Genomic DNA, 16,399 nt, shown 5'->3' with positions numbered 1-16,399 from the left:
GTGTGTGGTGGAGGAGCACCTGCTGGGGGCCCGAGAACCACAGCTTCGTTCAGACTCCCTCACAGCAGGAGGGAAGTGCGGCCATTGCCATGTGCAGAGGACACACTGTGCTGGGTGCTAGAGACACCACGAGGAAGGAGACTCGGGGGGCCTTGGTTAACGGGCGACAGACCCGCCAGGCAGACCATGAACGCAGTAGCAGGACAAGTCCGAACAGAGTGGGGGCAGCGAGATGGGGCTGTGCTGCGTCCAGCTGGTTCTGAAGTCCATCCTTGGGCCTCTTAACCATTAAGAATAAACGAGGATTTTTTGGAAAGTTGTTATTTTATCCAAATGTGTTCCAAATAGTGAAAAAGTAGATTTATCTCCCAGGCATCTTCCGTCTGAGGAGAAGTCCACTCTGTGGAAGTGGCCCTGACCTCCTCCGGTCATGCATCTGTCAGAAGTAAGATGCAGTCCCAGTGGCTGCACCGTGGCTGGTTTTCTGGTTACAGATGTGCAGTTATGGTTGCAGCAGGCAGCACAGACGCCGGAGCCTGAGTGCCAGACTCCAGTGCCAGCGCTGCCACTTCGAGGGTGTATGACCTTGGGCCACTCTTGGCACCTCCCTGGGCCTCCATTTCTACATCTATAGAATGAGACCAATAAAAGAACCTGTCTCCCTGGGCTCTGGGGAGGATTAAATGAAGTAACATATGTGACATGCTCTCAACAGGGCTGAGCACACAGGAGGTAGGTGCTCCAGTATTTGTTGCTCTTCTCGTCCTTATCATCGTCATTGTCACCGTCGTTGACCTCATCATCATGATCAAACAAGGGGAAATGGGGTTGTGCAATAGAAAGGAGGAGATCAATATTTAGGACTCGCATTTATACAGTGATTTTCTTGCTGCACCCAGTGGATCAGCCAGCTCAGCTCGCCTTCTGGGACGTGCTCCACGTTGGAGCCTGTTGCTGTGAAAATAGAACTGTTTTCATTCCTGATGCTGAGACAGACCTGCTTGTATGCTGGACGTTTGAGGAACTGGTTTATACGGTTACTCAAGGGTTGTCTTCTGTCCTGGGTGACGATCACTTGATGTTCTTGGATTTTGTTCTTTTGTTGATTTAGCAAACACTCAAAGAGGACTCGGTGTGTGTCGGGTATTGTGTGTCACTAGGGAGAAGTGCATAGGACAATGGAGATCCCAGGAGGACTTTACAGTTTCGCAGGAATGTTAAATAACTCCTGCAGTCATTTTGGACAGTGATGGATGCCAGGGACTGGTGACAAAGAGGAACGTGTGGGGAACGCTGTTTTAACAGGGCAGGCATCAGAGAAGCCTCTCTGTGAAGGTGACATTGAGTTGAGATTTGAAGGGTGAGGAGGAAGAAGCCACGGGAGGCTCTGGGGAGACAGTGTTCCAGGCAGAGGGCATGTCTGTTAGGTCCTGGATTCGTCTGGGTAGGCTAACTGCAGTGACACTCGACTTCTTGTATAATACAACTGTATCACTCAAGTCGTGATGCAGTGGGATTAGGGGGTGGGGCTCTGCTTTCTGGTGGTGTCACCATCCCCTGAGACATCTGAGGCCATCTCCAGGGTCCTCTGTCCAGCGAGCATGTGGGGGAAGAGGAAGTGTAGGAGATGGCTTAGGAGGAATTTATGACCCAGTCCTGGAAGGTGGAAGCTTCTCAACTTCCAGTGAGCAGAACTTGGCCTGTGACTAGCTGCAAAGGATGCTGGGCAATATGGGAAATGGATTTGGTGGGACCTCCCAGGCTCTTCCATAGCCCTACTTTTGGAAGGTGCAGAGGTGGCTGTAGGAGCCCCACTGATGATAAAGAATAGAATGATGGTAAATTTGGGAGGTCTCGTACGAATCAGGGAAAATGATTAGCCTTCCCACTGGGCCTTGTGGGAAGGGAATGTAGCAATACTGAGGTCTCTCCTCTTTGTCTGTGGTAAGAGCCACAGGTGGTGACGCTGTCCATACACCAGCCTCGTCTGCCCTTAGGTTTCCTTGCTGCCATGGCTTGACCCTTCCCAGCAAAGCCTCTCTCCACCTTGACTTTCTGTGTGGCCTCATCAGCGAAGGCTTTGTTTTTCCAGCCTCTCAAGGATGGACTTCTGAGAGAGGCCTCTGATTGGCCAGATCTTTTGAGCCAGTGCTGGGGAGTTGGCTGTTTTGAGGCCAGTGCCCTCTCTGGTCCGCTTGAGTGTGGGGGTGTGTGGATTAGACAGTGTCTTCCATTGGAGAACGTAGTCTCACTTCTTCAGGGCTTATGGGCAGGGGTGGGTCCCAATAATGGGTTGAATTATCCTGTACCTCTTCTAAATTCATCTATCAAAGTCCTAACCCCTAGCACCTCAGAATGACCTTATTTGGAAATTGAGTTGTTGCAGATGTAATTAGTTAAGACGAGGTCATGCTGGCATAGGGTGGATCCCTATTCCAATCTGAGGGGTGCCCTCATAAGAACACACACACACACACACACACACACACACACACACACACACGGCCATGTGATGATGGATGCAGAGGTTGGAGCGATGCACCTGCAATCTAAGGAATACCAGATTGCCAGCCATTACCAGAAGCTAGGAAGAGGCATGGAATAGACCCTCCCAGCCCTCAGAAGGAACCAGCCCTGCCAACACCCAGATCTTGGACTTCCAGCCTCCAGACTGTGAGACAACGGATTTCTGTTGTTTAAGTTATCCAGTTTGTGGTACATTGTCACAGCAGCCCTAGCAAAGTGGAGCAGTGGGGTGAGCACAGCAGTTGATACGCCCATTTGGCCACAGATATCATGGATGAGTTGGAGTTCGTTGGAAAGGAATTTAAGTGTATTCCAAGTGCCATCTTATTTCCTGGTTGCATTGGACTTGGCCTGGGCCATGAGGGCATGAGAGAGAGTGAAGTGTGCTGGTTAAATGTGGGAACTAGAGCCAGCCTGCTTGGGTCTGAAACCCAACTCTGGCTCATTGGCAGTGCGATCTTGGACAAGAGACTGATCTCTCCATGCCTCTGTTTCTTTAGCTGTAAAATGTGAAGAATGATAGAATCCACTTTATAGGTTTCTTAGGAGGATAAGCTCCTATAGGCAAATCATTTAGAAAGGAGCCTGGGAAATACTAGGGAAGGTCTGCGCTTATTACGCCTCATGCTTCTCTCCTGTATCCTCTTGAAATCTCTCCTTCAAGCAGCCAGGTCTCCCCTTTGGAGAATCCCGTGCATATCCAGTTAGTTGTAGCTGACGTAGTCCGTGCTCCCTTGGCCGTGGGGTGTGGACATGGGTCTCTTTCAGTCTGGCTCTGGGGAATGAGATGTCCCAGCCTGGAACTCCATCTGGCTGTCAGAGGGGAGAGAAGAGGTAGCTGGAGTGTGGACACATCCCTCTCTGAGTGGCAGAGGGCCGGGCACAGGAAGCCTCTGTCCCTTGCAATAGTGCCAAGCTCTGGAATTCAGGTGATTGTCCCAGTTTGTGTAATTAGAGGCTCCCATATAGTTAGTATGAGTTAGATTTCTTCTGGGTGTCTAACTAGGGGAGGGGCTGTTAGAAGGTATCCTTTGGTGTGTCCTTTTGGAAAAAAAGGTTGTCATCCCCTCGCTGCCCCCCACCCCACACCCATCAACCCTAGGGTGCATTTTCACATACGGCTAGCAAAGTGCTGGGTCTTGTCTTGTCTTGGAAGAGACTTAAGTGCCATGCAGTTTGAAGTGGAAGCCAGAAATGTGTTGGTGGTGACTTTCCTGTTCCCTGGCAGGGCCTGACCTCAGAGCCAGGTCCTCAAGATCCTCACCCCAGCCTGTGAGCTCTGGGAGGCAGGGACCCATCTCTCTGTTCTGCCCACCAGGGAGGACCCCCAGCACCAAGCCTGTGCCTGGCCCACGGTGGATGCTTCACAAACACACGGGCAGCAAATGATTCAGGGAAAGTACCCAGATGCCCTTTCTTTCTCTCCAGAGACAGAAGTATCTGGGGTTAAGATAGGACATCTCTGTGACAACTTCCTCTCTAACCCTACACGATGGTTTTGGTCTTGGCCCTGCACTTACTGGTTATGTGACCCTGGGCAATCCACTCAGCCTCTTAGTCTCTTAGTGCCTCAGTTTCCTCATCCGTGAGATGAGGCATCGGCAGACCCACCCTGTCAGATCTTGTGAACTTGACATCTGTAAGTGCATGGAGCATGCACTTGACGGGGGCACAGTGCCCCTGTTGCCCCAGTGGTTTGTCAGAGCCCGCGTCTCTGGGTACATGCTGGTGCTGGGAGCCCACATACATAGAGGCCTCCTCCTCCAGCTATTCTGTGGCCTGGAGGTCCTATTGGGGTCTGATTGGGTCCGATTGGGGTTCACGTCCCTTGGATTTGAGCAAAGAGGTGTAGGCAGGCAGCTCAGCTCCTTGCCTTTCCCCTTCTGTGAGTCTGGGGGTGGGGCAGGACTTGGAGGGGGAGGGTCAACAGGGCAGTGGTGAAGTTTTGTAAACAGAATTAGTAATGATGCCAGTTTGGGGTGCAAGAGGCCTTTTTCGCTCTCCTGGCACAGTTGGGAGGAAGCTGTGAGATGCTGCTTTCGTTTGACGTGAGCTGTGCTGGCAGCCACTGTGGAACTGGGTTGGGGGTGTGCGGTGTCTGTGTGTGCACACAAAGCATCCTGTTCTGACAAAGGAGAACAGGAGAACTTGGGAACTTACTCATTTGTAGAATGGAGACTAGCAAAGTTACAGTGAGCGCAGCCCCGGAGACTGCAAATGTGGTAGGAAGAGAGGACCCTGCAGAGCTCAGGGGAGTCGTCAGTTTCAGGATGGGGGTCCTGCTGGCCAGGTGTCACCTTGCACAGCACCCCGCCACTTGAGGCCACTCCTGGTCACTCCTGGCCTGCTGCCAGCCCCTGCCAGTGGGAGCAGCCTCTTGGTCCCCATGCTGGCCTGGGGACTGGCCTGAGGAGGACCTGTGTCCCTGGGGAGGCAAGGGGGACCCCAGCCGGGGTGGCCAAGGGTGAACCTTATGGTGATTTCCTGTTTCAGGTGGTTCTGAGCTGGCTGGCTCCAACCTTGTTTTATTTCCCCGAATCAAAACAGCTTTTAGTGTTTTCTCATTGTAGAAGTAACATGTATTCATTAGTAGAAACACTTTTAGCTACGCCTGGTGAGAGAACAATCCCTTCACTCACACTCCGGCACCAGAGGGATGTGTGTTAACACTTGGTGTTCACCCTGCCAGAACTTTTGTCTGTTCAAGATATAGATCCACTTTTACAGAATGCGGTCTTTCATAACACTCTTTAGTAATGTGTCCTTTTCATTTTGTGCTACATCATGACCATGTTGTTATTATTATTATTATTATTATTATTGGCTATTTTAGATATTGAGGTGGTTGTAGGGACCAAGATGACAGAACAATGTACTCAAGAGCAAGCCTTCCAGGGTCTGACTGTTGGGGTTCAAATCTTGGTTCTGCCACTTACAATGGCTGTGACCAGGGCCAGGTTGTTCAGCCTCTCATTGTGCCCATGTAACGTGGGTAATGGCGATGCTGTCCTGCTGGATCGTATGAGCATTAGGGAAGCTGCTTACGTAGCGTACTGTGGGATAGGGCCTCACAGTGTCCCAACGTACTCCATGAGAGTTAGCTGCTGTTGCTATTGTTGTTGTTGTTGCTGCTGCTATTATTATTTCTATGTGCTTTATGTTAGGTGGAATAAAGGTGCACCCTCCCCCACCAATGATGTCCTGTCCTAATCTCCAGGACCTATGGCTCTGTGATGCTGTATAGATAAAGGCTCACTGCAGAAGTGACTAAGGATCTTGAGGTGGGGAGATTATCCTGGATTACTGAGTGGGCTTGATGTAATCACAGGCGTCTTATAAGTGGAAGTGGGAGTGTGGAGGGTCCTCCCAGGTGGTGTGACTGGCAGAGGCAGAGGTTGAGGTTGTAGTGATGGGATCAAGAGCTGGGAAGGTGGGAGGGTCCGCAAGCCAAGTGATGCCAGCAGTGCCCCGCAGCTGGAGGAGGCGGGGCACGGCCCTCCCTCTGAGCCCTGCTGCAGCTCGGTTTTAGCCCAGCGAGACCCATTTGGGTTTCTCAGCTCCAGAGCCGTAAGACGATAACTTGGCACTGTCTTAAGCCAGTCGGTTTGTAGTGATTTGTATAGCAGCCTCGGGAAATGAATACACCCTCTGACCGATTTAGACGAATCATAGTATTTGCATTGGATCTCGTTTTTAAAAAATTTTTAAAGATTTTATTTATTTATTTTTAGAGAGAGGGGAAGGGAGGGAGAAAGAGATGGAGAGAAACATCAGTGTGTGGTTGCCTCTCACGGGGCCCCCACTGGGGACTTGGCCTGCAACCCAGGCATGTGCCCTGACCGGGAATCAAACCGGCGACCCTTTGGTTCACAGCCTGTGCTCAATCCACGGAGCTACATCAGCCAGGGCTTTTTTTTTTTAACAAGCAATAAAATATTTTAAATATTGGAGCATGGTAATGGATTTATGGTGGGCCCTTCCCTGTGGGCCTCTCATAGTACACCCGCGCCAGAGTAAATTGCAGCCTCGAACCATTGCCCAGCCTCCTCATCTGTGGGCTGTGAGCACTGAAGGGGGTTGTACAGTGTGAAAAAAATATTATAAATGTTGGTAAAACCTCATATATACCCCTCCTTCTCTAGAGAAACCCGTATCATGTGATAATTACTATTGCCATGCATGTTTTTTACATTTATTTCAAACATGTTCTTCTATAATTAGCACGTAATGTATTGTTCGTGAGGTACCCTCATCAATATTGGTAGAGTTATTTTTAACTGCTGTTGGTGGTCTCAGTGAGTACACCTTGTGAAGTTCACCTGTCCTTTCGATTGTGGACACAGGTTGTTTCCAATTGTGAAAAGTTTCCCAATCCAAGTATATGCTCCTGTTTTGTTTGAAATGGCTATAGTTTTCCACCTTATTTTTATTTTTTTTAACCAATCTCTTATTTTTGGATATAGTGTGGTTTATTATTTTGCTGTGTCAGCCATTGATCCTGGGCACGTTTTTCTAGCTACCTCTTTATCCGTAGGATAAATTTCTGAAAGAATTTCTGGGAGGAAAGAAAGGCTGTGTTATGGGATCAGGGCACAGAGTGTCAGTTGTCCCCAGGGAAGCTGCGCCGACTCACGTCGCCCTGCACCCATGCTGGCACCTGGGTGTCTGTCAGCTTTTCCATCTGTCACAGACTCAGAATTCTTCAGCAAACGAAGGGTCTTCTGAGTGTCTGTGGCCCGTGGCCACTGGTCCATCCTCATTCAGTCCACACGTGAAGTTGGTATGTTCCTGATCTCGATGAGAAACTTGATGTGGCGAGAAGCCTAGGAACTTTCCAAGGTCAATAGCTGGGATTTCATTCCAGGGATTCTAACTGCCCCACCTGTGTGTTAGTAGAACAGCCATCTTCTGGGATATGACTTGAGTGTCATTTTCCTTTCTTAAGAATAAAGCTTTTATTTTTATTTATTTTATTTTTTAAAAACTTAAAAAGAAATTCTCCCTCGAGGATAAATTTATTGATTGGAGAGAGAGAGTGCATATGCAACATCGAGGCCAGAGAGAGAATTCAATGAGCAACACTGATCTGTTGCCTCCCGTATGCACCTGGACTGGGGCTCAAACCCACAACCTGACCAGGGATCGAACCTGCAGCCTTTTGGTGCGTGGTACAATGCCCCAACCAACTGAGCTACCCGGCCAGGGCAAGAATAAACCTTTTAATGACCTTCCATTTTGAAGCTGGTTCCCCAAAATGTATGGCTTCACCGAGCTGCCAATCAGAATCAGGTCTTCGGTCCTTTGAGGCGCGTGGTGTCTGGTCTCCGCAGGTTTAGTGTCTGGCACTGGGGGACCCCAGTGGGTGCTCAGTAAATGTGTGCTGTTGAGCTGTCACTTTGTTTTCTCAGGAGGGCGCTCCTTTCTGTCTCTGTAGATTTGCTCATTCGGAACATTCCATATAAATGGAATCCTACCATGCATAGCGTTTGCATCTGACTTTGTTTAATACAGTGCTGCTGGGGTTCCTCTGTATCACAGAGTACTTTATTCCTTTTTTGGCTGAATAATATTTTACTGTGTGGTAGACCACTTTTGTTCACCCATCCATCACCTGATGGACATTTGGTTGTTTCCACTTATGGCTGTTATTAATAATGAGAACTGCTGTGAACACTGGTGTGCAAAGTTTTGTGTGATTGTGTTCATTCTCTTGGTTATATACCCAAGAGTGGAATTGCTGGGTCACCTGTAACTCTGTGTAATTGTTTGAGAAACTGTCAGACCATTTTCCAGAGCAGCTGGCTGCACCACGGTGCATTCCCACCAGCAGCGTGTGAGGTTCCAGCTTCTCCACAGCCTCCCCAGCGCTTGCTACTGTCTGTCTTTTTGATGGTAGCCGTCCTAGCAGGGGTGAAGCCCTATCTCATTGTGGTTCTGATTTGCATTTCCCTGTTAGCGCATTGTTCTGTTCTACACAGAAACTCATTGTTTATGCTTCTTAGTTGATGCAGTGTTTTCCCATGAAACACTTGCTTTCTGTGGGCAGGGTTCTGACCTTACTTTGACTTTCCTGGAGCTGAGCATGGCCCTCTGGTGCTCACCATGGGGCAGACGTGTGAAGAAACTGGGAAGGTTAGCATGAGCGCGTGGGCGTGGACACAGATCAGTAGGGACGTTATTCCTGGCTCAAGTCTAGAACCATGAAGTTTGAACCATTACATCTGCTTCTTGGGGACAAAAGGACCATTTTTTGAAGGTGTAGCCTCCCCTAGTTTTCTTAGTCAATGTTCAAGTTCATTCCAATGCTGTGGGTGAGGTGTGACACAAAGTTTCCGTCCTTTTTAAGGTCTGCTATCACGGCCCAGGGTGTCCAGACTTAGTTATCTTTTCACAGAGCCCCGGAAATGCCTTCTCACCTCCCAGCTGCCCACTCAAGTCCCCCTGCCTGCATTTGACTGCCAGCCACCCCTTAAGAGGAGGAGCTGGGGGCAATGGAATTGGGAGGCACCGCTAGCACCAGGTTAGGGAGTGTTCTCAAAAGTTTGGGAGTACCTTGCCCTGGCCAGTGTGGCTCAGTTGGTTGGGCATCATCCCGTGAACCAAAGGATTGTGGTCTCAATTTCTAGTTAAGGCACATGTCTGTGTTGTGGTTTTGGTCCTCATCTGGAGAGCCTTTGAAGGGCAACCAATTGATGTTGCTCTATTGCATGGATGTTTCTGTCTTTCTCTTTTGCCTTCCCTTCCTATCTCTCTAAAATAAAAAACAACTGCTGGGAGAACCTTGATGGCATGGTAGTGATTGCATTTCTGGAGCCTGTGCCACGAGTCAGCATTGTGCTGAGCACTACAAGCACCCGTGTAGTTGTTCATCATGTGTATGGGTATTCATGTACAGTTTCCAGTAATCACAATATGCCTTTTTCTGTGAGTTAGGTGAGCTTGGGTGACATGCCGGAAGGGTACCAGACTTTCTAGAGAAACTATATCAGGCCAGTTTCCCCCAAATAACATGTGCCATAAAAATGTAGATTAAGAGATTGAAAAAAGAAGCCATGGGCTGGGAGAAAATGTTTGCAAAACACGTGGCTGATAAAGGAGTTGTATCCAAATCATAAAAAGAACTCTTAAAACTCAACAATAATTAAGCAAGCAACCCAATTAGAAAGTGGGTAAAAGATCTGAACAGACACCCCACCCCCTCTCCTGACCCACTCACGCTGCGCCACCCACCTGCCCATTCCGCTGTAAACGGCCCCTCCCAGACCACTGGTGCCCAGTGGAAATACAGCGTGAGCCATCAGTGCCAGCTGCGTGCATCGTTTAAAAGTGGTTACTCACTACGTTAAAAAAGGTAAAAAGAAAAAGAGGTGACATTAATTTTAACAATAAGCTGTATGTTACTTAATATATGCGAAGTATTCTTTCAACACGTACACAATAAAAGTCTTAATGAGATTTAATATTCCTGTGTTTGGTCTGAGTCTTCAAAATCTGGTGTGTAGTTGATATCCACAGAGCATTTCTGTTTGGACCAATTCAGTTTCAAGTACTCAATAGCCATATCGGGCCAGTAGCTGCTGTATCACAGTGCTGTTCTGGAACAAGCCTCCTTCCTCTTTCTGCATTACCCACTTCCTTTGTCATCTCCACATTCTCCCTTCTTCCCCAAGCAGCAAAGGTGTTCTTCACGTGGCAGCAGCTGCGATGATCGTGCTGTGAATTCTGCAGCACGATCACTGCGTGAGGTCAGGTGGCTGTGTTTTCCCGTGGAGGCTGAAAATGTGCAATCGTGCATGTCTGCTGGCTTTGCCATCTGCTTGGGTGTCTGTCCGAGGTTTAGGCGTGATACCCAATCATGGGGCCTGAGCACCCAATCCCAGCTGTGCTTCTGCACATTACTGGGCAGTCCCCAGTAGTAGAACCTTCTCCTGGAAGCGTGGCCTGTCCCAGGTAGCACTGATCAGCTTCAGTGCCTGTCGAGACTCAGGGGTCTGCTAGCGAGTGGCACAGGTTGGCAACTGGTCTTGTGAGTTGTGACTGCGTAAATGATTAATTATGTGTATGGAAACAAAGGAGAGTGCTGGGGAGCATCATGAGGGTTGGGGAGGGGATTTGGGAATGGAAGGCCTCACTGAGATGGTGACATTTGGGCCAGGACTTGGAGGTGAGGCGTGAGCTCTTTGGACTCCGAGGAAGAGAGTAATAGGCATGGGCTGGGCCTCAGTCTCCTCTAGCAGCTGGTGACATGGACTGGGGGGTTTTGTGGCAGGGAACAGAAACTATTGGAGGCTCTCTTGCTGCTTGCCCTTGGCTCTGTGGCAAACTCTGCCAACACCTGCGGCTGTGCCTGCAGGCTTTGGCTGGCCTCTGCACCAGGGCAGTCCGGGAGAGTTAGTGCCTTTGGAGGGGACTAAGGGCAGATGGGGAGCTGGTGGGCCAACACCCCAGTGCGCTTGCCCTTGGTTGGGACAACTCTGAGGCGTGTTCTCCACTGGCATCTAGGGTTCCTGGTGGTTTCAGTTGCCTTTGCCCACAGAGGCAGTGGGCTTGGCAACAACCTTGTACTGGCTTCATCCTCTGCCCGCTCACTGCCCTGGACTCCTCCTGGCGATGCCTGCGTCAACAACGTGGATGTGCATCCTGGCCTCAGCACCTGGGCCTGCGAGACAGAGACACGTAGACCTGTGTCGGGAAGCACGGGGCCGGAACTGGCTCCTCCGACGCTCCCGTTTTCTCTGTGCTCCATGTGTGCACGCACGTGTTACTGGTGCCAGGATGTGTGTGTGGCTCTTCCCCTCGCTGCCGATTACCCAGGCTTCCCTGCCACCTGTCTTGATTCCAAAGAGAGTGCATCTGATGGTCACTCACCACTGCCAACACACAAGCCAGAATTACTTGACTGGTGTGGGGTCGAAGACTAGCTGAAGGCAAAAGGAGAATTTACTGGAATGTGGGGCTGAGACGAATGCCTAGTCACTCACACATCCCAGGAACCAGGGCCTTGGGGAGCAGAAACAGGAACTGCCTTTCATTCCCGGTCCATCTTTCTGCTGGCCCTTGCACTCTGCCTGTGTTCCCTCGTTTTCAGACAGGCCCGGTCTGCAGAGCAGACTGCGGGGGCGCGAGCAGCCCCGGCCTGGCAGCCCCGGCCCGGCAGCCCCGGCCCGGCAGCCCCGGCCCAGCAGCCTACCGAGAGTGCCGCCTTCTCCCAGCATCCACCGTTGGTCTCAGTATTCATGGAGACCACATCGCCAAGTTCGCCTACTACCTACAGTTTACTCCTGACTCCTGTACCAACTTGTGGCACTTGCGCAGACATTGGTGGGTGTGCGTAGAGCCATGAAAAGTTGGAGTCTTCGTCCCACATGTGCTTTCCCAACTGTCTGCCTTCTCTGTTCTGCTCTCCTGCTGCTCACAAAGTGTCCTTTTTCCCAGACTGCAGTGGCCACGTTGTTCTCACTTTTGGGCTTTCTTTGGTGATTTTGTTTTTTCAGATGCCACCACCGAGTGCTGTCTCATGCTCCTAAGCACAAGAGGGCTGTGATGTGCCTTGCGGGAAAAGAGCATGTACTAGACCAGCTTGTTCAGGAGTTAAATCATATGGCTGCTGGCTGTGAGTTCAATGCCAATGAATTAACAATACACAGGAAATAAGGTGTCTATGCAGAAACACACAAAACACTGAGGGTACATATTGATCAGTTGATGAAAATACTGCGCCCAAAGGCTGGCAGGAAGCTGACTGTATGTGTCTGATTGTCCCAGGAGCCCTGGTTCAGTGTTGGCTGACTCAGTGTTCCCTGTGACCGCACGGAAAAGGACTACTGTGCGAGGTGAGAATTGGCTCTATGTCAGTCCAGGGATAAGGAAGCCTCCAGCTCTGGTGTCGTCTGCCCACCACTTGGGCCAATGATGTGAATGCTAGAAGAATGGGGTCTGCAGAAGCCAGGGGATAGATGGGAGAGCGTGTATCTGACTTGCTGCCTTGGCTTGAGAGAGAGTCTCATGGGCCTAAGCCAACCGGAGTTCTGAGTTCACATGCTCACTGGTGGGTGACCTTGGGTAAGTCACTTTACCTCCCCACACCTTAGTTTCCCCTTCTATTTAAAAGAAGGGCAAATGTTATCCTCTTATCAGACGGTTGCATGGAGTAAATGAATTAATATATGAATGGTTAGAAGAATACCTGGCGCAGAGTAACTGCTAAATGAATGATGGTTGTTGATAGTGATCGTAATGAGTTCTGATTTCTATTGCTGTGTAACAAGCCATGTCAAAATGTAGCAGCTTGAAACTGCAATGGTTTGTCATTTTGCATGGTTCTTAGCACCACCCTCTGCTGGTGGTGCTGGCCTTACTTGCATGGAAGTTTCGATACTGCTTGGTGCATGTGGTTGGCAGTTGGTGCTGGCTGTCGGCGGGGGGCCTCTGTTCTCCACGTGGCCTCCCCTCCTCCAGTTGGCTAGCCTGGCTTCCTCAAGTGGAGGTCTCCAAGGACCATTCTGAGAGGCAGAAGGCAGGAGCCACAAGGTTTCTTATGTTCTGGGCCCTGGAACTTGCACAAAATCACTTTGGTCTCATCCTGTTGGCCAAAGCAGTCAGAAAGCCAGCCCAGATCTGAGAAGAGGGCAATGGGTCCTTCTTTTGGTGGAAGGAGCTATGAGATGTAGTGGTAGTGCTTTTTAATATACCACAGTGTGTATATTAAAAAGGGTCCATCATCCATCATCATCATCCATCATCATCATCATCATCATCTTGAGGGTCACGGTCAACTTCCTCATGGAGGCACTAGTGTGGTTTTGAATGCCCTTTATCAATTCTAGTTTGTATGACTACAGCTTTAGTAAGCATAGTTGGTAAAAGAGGGTTTCTCAGGTTGCACCTGCACTCCAAGAAAACTCCAAATGTGTATCTACAATATCAGAGGGTACGTGGTGATCCTTTTACTTAACACTTTTTTTGGTGTTAACACTTACAACATGTTAGGCTTGGCCCAGCGTGTGCAAAATTGAAACAAGTTCCCTGTCCTCCTGGGGCATGTAGTCTGGTGTCCCTAGTCCTTGGGGGAGAAATAAAGGGATTCAGTGAACCCTTGGGTTTGAGAGCAAGAACTCAAAGGAGAAGTCAAATCCTGGGAGGGAGGGGGCAAGATAAAGAGACCTGGTTGTCATGTACTCTGTTCCTTCCCACCACGTGACCTGGGCCCAGTCACTTCCTCTCTGTGGGCCCAAGTCCCCGGCCTGTGAAGTGAGGATTACAGTACTTCATCAGGGTGTCGTGACGGTTCAGTGGGCTGGTGTGCTGAGCTTTCGCGGCTGTTCTGATCATTTCCACCCCCTGTGCCTGGGTTTCCTCATTGGGGGGCCCTTCTGGCCCAGAGAGTCTGCGGGTTCAGTCAGCCCCTCACGTCCCACTGCACTGTTCAGTGTGCACCCCCATTAGTCTCTCTCATTCCATTGCCCTTCTCTTTGGGAGCTCAGTCAGGCTGTAATTGCATGCTGTTGCCGTGGGCATCTGCTGCCTCCTGCCTTTCTGTCAGCCCTGGAAAGGGGGCTCTGTTTGCTCAGCTTGCTGCTCCAGTGCCCTGCATGTTGACTGGCACACACCAGGCACACTGTAGATGTTGTCTGAGGGGTCGGTACTATTCTTTTCCTGCCTGGGCTACAGTGAAATGGAGCTCTGGGGAGCCGAGCTCAGGGACCATCTGTCTGGCGAGGGCTCTGTTTCTGGAAGCCTCTCAGTGGCCTGGATGGCAGCCAGGCCAGAGCCAACCATCAGGCGCAGCCTACATCAGATGTGCTAGGCCCGGTTGGCACTCCCGAGCAGAGGGAAATGGTCAGAATAGTTTTTGTGAGGGTGTTCTTGTCATGAGTTTCCATAGAAACTGCAGGCTGTCCATCCCATCACCTTTGCAGAAGGGAGAGTGTTTACATGGATCATGAATAGGGGAGTTTGCTTCCTCTTCCATAAATTAGTGAGAACTCATCAAATTTTCTTTCTTTCTTTCTTTTTTTTTCCAGTGGGGGACTCTTTAAATCAAAAATAAAAACAAATATAGGCTTTGAGTGAGAACTTAGGGTACAGCCAATACTCTCATTTCATTTCATTGTTCTGGCACCCTCTTCTAGGCAGGTGCACCTGATTTTCAGATGAGGAAGCTGAGTCAGAAAGGATCAGTGACTAGCCCAAGGCCACACGGCCAGGGAGTGGCAGAGTTGGGGTCCAAACCCTGGTCTGCCTGTCTCTGGAGTTTGGTGGGGGTGGCAGGGCTTGGGCTTGGAACATAAAGATCCTGTTGGGTGCAGGCCTGCTCCCGGGGATGCATGGGGTGGGGGAGGTGGTCTGTGTTCCTTCTGCAGCCAGGTGGCTGGGCACAGCTGCCAGAGGAGGCTCATCTGAATTCCCTTGCAAAGTCAGGTTCAGAGAAGCTAAGGATTGGGCCCATGGTGTCCAGGAAGCCTGAGGCCGTTCCAGGTACCACTCCTGACTCCTCGTCCAGTGCTCTTTCATGCTTTCCGGGATGAGGTGGGGGGAAGCGGTCATCTAAGCCATCTCAGGAACACTGTACCATATCCTGTTTGAGTTTTTTAAATTATGTGGACTATGGTTTTATTTTCCATTGAAAGAGGAATATACATTCATTGCAGAACTGTTGGAATATACAGAAAAACACAGACAAAAGTATATCTCCTTGCCTACCATCCAGAGATCGCCAGACCCAAGCTAGCATTAGTTGTACTTTATCTTTAAAGAGTCACAATCTCTTGCTAGATAGATGTGCCTGGTATTTTTTTTAACTTTTAAAATGAACTTTACAACGTATAACTGTCATGCAATGAAATGCACCCAGTTAAAGTATGTATTTTAGTGCATTCTGACACGTGTGTACTCTTGGCGACCACTACTAACCCGATGATGGCAAAGGACAATCCCACACCCCCAGTGTCCCTTTGCAGTCAGCCCACGCCCCTCCCCCCAGCTCCCAGCAATCCCTGGTCTACTTTCTGTTTTGAAATTTCACATAAACTGAACCGTGGAGTCTGTACTCTTTTGTGGTCACCTTCTGACACTCAGCACAGGGGCCCTGAGGTTCATTCCTGCTGTTGTGGGTCTTAGCAGTCCGTTCTTTTCCCAGTGGAGTGGCATCCCATTGTCTGAGGACACCGCCATCTCCTTGCCCATTCCCCTTGTGGGCGAACTTGGGCACCTCAGTTTCTCCTCCTTTAAGAGGGAGGATCGTATCTGTTTTACTGGATTGATGTGAGGTCTGAGCTCCTATGAATGATGAAAAGAATGTGTGGCACATGGCGAGTGCCAAATGAACGGTGGTTGTTACTGATAGTATAATGGTTTTGGTTGCTTACTACCCTGTAACACACTACCCCCGGAACTTGGTGGGACACATTGTCAGTGTTTTCAGTTCAGGGCTCTTTTAAATACTGTGAATGAATGAATAAGATGAAAAAGGGAAGCCCGGATGGCTACTCCCTTTGTTGCAGCTTGGACGCTGTGTATCTTGGGGACAGGCTCATAGCCTGCCTCTTCTAAGATGGGCAGGTTTTATGTTGAGGTTTGGGTGCTTTGTTTCGGGGGCTCTGATCTGCTCAGTGCTGGCCCTACTTCTTGCCCTGTGTCCTGCCTTGAGCCTGGCTCTGGTCTTGCTGGGCAGACCCACCAGCTTGCCTCACTCAAGACTCAGGAAGTGGCCTCTGTAGAAAAAAAACAGTATAAGCAGTGGGTGATGAGCTTTAGGCTAAGTGAGCAGATCACTGGAGTGCAAAGCCCCAAAATAGATCTTTCTCTGCTAAGTTGCCGATCAAGTAGAGGCAGTGGAATATGCTTTGCATAATTTCGCCCCCCGCCCCCAAAC

The 16,399-nt window shown here is 49.8% G+C and overlaps 1 protein-coding gene and 1 non-coding gene across 2 annotated transcripts in view; both read left to right on the top strand.

The window, feature by feature from the left end:
• PLCG2 (phospholipase C gamma 2) overlaps nt 1-16,399 on the top strand; it is a 149,127-nt gene that overhangs the window by 11,381 nt on the left and 121,347 nt on the right. The gene's annotated exons all lie outside the window — the stretch shown is intronic.
• Nucleotides 6,477-6,613, top strand: LOC119047118 (small nucleolar RNA SNORA42/SNORA80 family). The gene has a single exon (XR_005082086.2). It is a non-coding gene; the product is annotated as a small nucleolar RNA SNORA42/SNORA80 family (small nucleolar RNA).

This window comes from Artibeus jamaicensis, unplaced genomic scaffold (genome assembly GCF_021234435.1).
Source record: "Artibeus jamaicensis isolate MK-2021 breed Jamaican fruit bat unplaced genomic scaffold, CSHL_Jam_final contig_464, whole genome shotgun sequence".
Taxonomy (NCBI): domain Eukaryota; kingdom Metazoa; phylum Chordata; class Mammalia; order Chiroptera; family Phyllostomidae; genus Artibeus; species Artibeus jamaicensis.
This window is presented reverse-complemented; position numbering and strand designations above follow the sequence as displayed.